Genomic DNA, 4,945 nt, shown 5'->3' on the forward strand with positions numbered 1-4,945 from the left:
ATTACCGACCAATTAACCTCCTCGCGAATATTAGCAAAGTTTGCGAAACTGTCATAAACAAATCCCTGACCAACTATTGTGCGCGAACAACATTACCCCGGTGACTCAATTCGGGTTCAGGTACAAACATTCTGCGATCCACGCGATTTCCAAATTTACTTCGGATATTTGCTTGGCGAGAAACGCCGACGAATGTGTAGGCGCGCTCCTAATTCACCTGGAAAAAGCTTTTGACATGGTGTGGCTGGACGGCCTCTTCTTTAAACTGATAAAGATAGGATTTCCTCCGCACCTTGTCAAAATGATCAGGGACATAGTGCATGGCAAAAAATTCATTCGCAGGAAACAATTGCTCGTCCGCGAAAGCATTCGCGATTGAGAATGACTTACAACAAGGCAATGACAATTCGCCCATCCTGTTTAGCATTTACATAAGCGACTTACTCCGCATGTACGATCTAAATAACGATCTGAACATATTCACAATAGCCTTCGCCGACGATCACTTAACATGCACAAAAAATAGCAAACCTTCGGTCTTGAAAACGCGATTACAGGAAACATTAGAAAAAATTCAAGATTACTTCCACACATGAAAGTTGAAAATTAATACCGGAAATGCGAAACTATTCTTTTTCGACCGTACATTTCAAACCGTTCCAATTACGACCTAATGAAACACTGGAAACAGTTTCAACTGCACGACGGAAAAGACGAACGGACAAAAATGGCGAATAAAAAAGTGGTTCGTTACTTAGGCGTACATCTGGATTTTAAGTTAAACTTTATCAATCATGTCGAAACACAGATCGAGGAAGCTCAGAGGGAATTCGCCAATCACAAGCGTTTTGTTTTATTCAAAATTGCTGAGCGCTAAAACCAAAATTATTTGATACAAAGCACATGTAAGACCGATACTCACATATGGTTGCCCCATATGGTTTAATGTAACGGCAAGTACAATAGAGAAGTTGAGGAGTTTCGAGAGAAAATACCGGACTCCGGAGTCGAATTTCGCAAAACGTATTAGCAATCATAAACTTTACGAATTCGCGAAAATAGTCAGAATAGATTAGTTCATGCTCAGATTAATTCGTAATCATTGGGCAAACATTAGAAATATAAAGAGCAATAGCCTCATAAATAGCTCGATATACCCGAACCCCGGGTATTTCGAAAGAGCCCGCCTAACAGGATACACGCCGCCAGAAGCTTTTGTAGATCTGGACGGTCAAGGGTACATCCAGAACGAGGAAATCGTACACTGGATCTACCGCATGCCCAGAAAAGCGAACAACACGGCAATTCTGTATAACACAGACGGCAGTCTCAACATCGCGTCGAAGATTAACACAAAAGTATCAAAAATAGATCGCGATGATTCATATCGCAAGAACATAAACAAATATTGGTGGCTTGATACGCGTTAAAATCAACTTGTATATAGTGTTAGGCAACATTTGTAAACTCTCATGTAGAAATAAACAATTTACAAACATCGTGGTTTTCCCCCACCCTTAGTTGTACTGTTCTAACCACATTTCTTCCGTAATTTTTCAGATTGCGTATAAAGAATAAGTTTTATACACTGTACTCTTGTAAGAATAAAGATATATACTCACTCCTCATCCTCCTCCTCCCGTCCCCTCTTCCCTCCTATCCATTTATTTATTTACTTATTAAGTAATTTATTTTTATTTTTTCTTCTAGTCATACCCCTTGCCCATCTAGAGCCATAAATCGTATAGTTTTGGGTGCGTTTCTGTCTGTAGGCAAACTCGCCACTAAAATAAGATAGCTCCTAAGTTAATATTACCATATAGCGATAAGCGCGGTAGTGTAAGATTACTTATAAGGTCGCGAGTGCTCCACGCGGGGGCCATCGATCTCGTAGACTAAGTTATCATCTGTAAACCTTTTGTACGTTATGGTTCATTTATATGTACACAAATGTTGTAATATGCACAATATACGTATGTTAAAATAAAAAGAAGGAAAAAATCACTGGTTCTCGTCCGATCACCAAAGTTGAGGTGCGTTGTGCGCGGATAGTACTTAGATGGGTGACCGCTTGGTAACTCCGCGCGTTGTTGGCATAACTGCATTTTTATACTTTCCTATACCACCTTTTTCTACAAGTTTGCATTCTGAAGTCACTGATCTGGTCCATGCACACCTGTCAAAGCCCCAATTTTTTTAAATTCCGCTATATCCTATTGCGCTGTGCGGAAAGTCATTTCGTGTTTTTTCTTTTTTTTTTTGTGGAAAGGACAGACGATCTGTTTAGAATGTATAAACATCTTATTAAATTATATATTCTCCATTTTGGTCCAATACCTTTTACCACCTTTCGGGCAGGCGATTGATTCCTCGCTGATAAAACTTCTGATCTCTGCTGGCAAAAAACTGGTCACCGTGATATTTGACAACCAGATTTGAAGAGAAGGTCTTTCCGTTCAAAAAATTTCGCAAAGACAGGAACAAGAAATAGACCGAAGGTGCGAAATCTGGAGAATATGGTGAGTGTAGTAGTAAATCCCATTCAATCTGTAAAAGCTTTTGGCGAGGTTCCAAACTTGTACGAGGTCTCGCATTATCATGGTTGAACACTATACCTTTTCTACTAATCATTTCTGGTTTTCTCGGATTGAGTGAGTCACACAGTTTTGTACAGCTGATTACAGTACATTTCAAAATTAATCGTGGTATTGTCCGGCAGAAGCTAAAACAAAACGAGCAAGCAAACAGATAGCATAATTCAACTGATCACAGTTGAATCACACTCGTTGAGATTTCATAACATATATAATATTATATATATGTAAGAGCAGGGGGATGATGGAAGAAAAAGATTGTCTATCAGCTAAAATTAATTTCACTTCTTGGCCTACCCTACAATTATCAATATGCCACTGCTATGCGAAACGAGCTTGTAGAACTAAGGGTAGAAAGTTCAATTAAAATCGGTATCTGCTTTCATACAGCTACCGAATCACTCTGCCATTCCAACTATCGAAATGCAATACTCTCGCATGCGCCCTTCTGTCCCTATTTAACCTTTCACGCTGTCCACTTTTATTAGCAGGCTTTCTTCGTCATGCACACTTTCTCGGGCAACTTCGACCTATGTGGGCCTGGACCTCCAGACACTCGAACATTCCTAAACTATCCATCGATACTTTCACTCGGCCCTGTCATAGATATCTCATTTATAAACAGTCCTATTACTCGCAGCCTTCTCGTAATCACTTATTCCCAAACACACTCGCTCACGGCATTCGACCATAAACATAGTCACTCGATTCTACATGTATCTATACAAGGCGCATCCAAATAATACAAAGAGCGTATGAAAGTTAACTGTCACAGTCGTTGCTGCGTGAATATGCGCCTTCGTATCTATGACGATCCCTTAAGAAAAAGTAGCTGAAAAATTGCGCTAGCGCATAACTTTCCCGACTAAATTTTTATTCATCGCGTCGTATTGGAAAAACGGAATGACTTTCCGCACGACTCAATATATTATTTATCAAGTATAATGTTAGCAAAAGTTTATATATAGAATTTTCATAATCGTATAATTAGTTTTGTTTTCAACCAAATTACACTTTGATTCTTTATGTACGCGATCTCAGTGATACGATCGCTTTGGACAAAGCATCACCGTTCAGGCCCGTCGGCATGGTCCTTGTGCCGTTCGGTGACAACAGTCTACATGCGTCATAAATAACATGACTAAAGCTCCAATATCTGCGTAAACAGAAATATACAGATCTAGATCAAACTATTGACCAGGATGATTGTTTCGATTCAAATGCTTATAACTACGAAACAAATTGACTAAAAAATTTGTGTGACACGTGTATTTATTTATTATTCTGGTTTATTATTTCATACCAACAGTAACATAAATAAAGTGATATACGAAATAATGAAACAAAAACATGTTTATTGAACGTTTTAAGCGTGAACAAAAAAATGTTTGTCAAACAAATTTTCTTTTTTATCATTTTGTTTCATAGATATATAAGGAATTAGAATCAGAAAATCTCGCTGTTTTGTCCACCTCTGATGAGGAATTTGGAACTACTACGAGTAGTAAATTCATTTTGGTAAAGACTAAAAGCAGGGCTGAATTCGGCGGCACTGCAAGACCGATTCAACCCGCGGTGGCGTAAGAGCGAGCACTACATTGCCACCATTTTTCAAAAATCAGATTAATATTCTGATTCAAAGATCGGGAATGTACCAGACATTAAGCTGATAAGAGCAGATACTACACTTTGATCTTAGCTAAAATAGCCGAGAAGCGATAGATTTTGTAAATAAAATCGCCTTATTGTACAACGAGATGTTAATTTTCACTTTCGAGAAGGAAGGAAGTATATTTGCCACTGTTAGGTGTCTCTACTAACTCGATACACAAACGTATGCGTGTTGCATGAGCAAGTAGACATTGCGCGAGTAAGAGATAAAATCAATTTTTAATAAAAACAGAAAGAAAAATTTTAGGAAAAATATATTATTTTCATAACTTCACTTTATTCACAATCGTACGCGTTAAATAAGTATTGCAACAAATGGCAATAAAGTATTAAAAGATAGTTCCTTAAAGAAAAAAGAAATATTTTAAATGGATTATTCTATAAGAACCAATGATTTTATGTAAGTAAAATAAATGCGGTACGTATAGAACAAAATACGAAGAAGTACATAATAATTAATTATTAATAAGTAATTCATTATTCAGATGAGAAACTTGATCAAGCTCCAACCTTTTTCGTATCATCGATCTTTGTCATCACCATTTTCATTATCCATCATCATTATCAACATAATTTTTGTCATATTTCTTACTTGTTTTTTTTTTTTTTATTATTCAATCTGACGTGATTCGAAACCTTCTTTGTAATTGAAATGCTAATAAAGTACATGATATACAAAT

The 4,945-nt window shown here is 37.2% G+C and overlaps 1 non-coding gene across 1 annotated transcript; it reads right to left on the minus strand.

Moving 5' to 3' along the window:
• Positions 1-4,121: 4,121 nt before the first annotated feature.
• LOC143220292 (U2 spliceosomal RNA) lies at positions 4,122-4,314 on the minus strand. The gene has a single exon (XR_013011614.1). It is a non-coding gene; the product is annotated as a U2 spliceosomal RNA (small nuclear RNA).
• Positions 4,315-4,945: the final 631 nt, after the last annotated feature.

The sequence above is a fragment of the Lasioglossum baleicum genome, unplaced genomic scaffold (genome assembly GCF_051020765.1).
Source record: "Lasioglossum baleicum unplaced genomic scaffold, iyLasBale1 scaffold0664, whole genome shotgun sequence".
NCBI lineage: Eukaryota > Metazoa > Arthropoda > Insecta > Hymenoptera > Halictidae > Lasioglossum > Lasioglossum baleicum.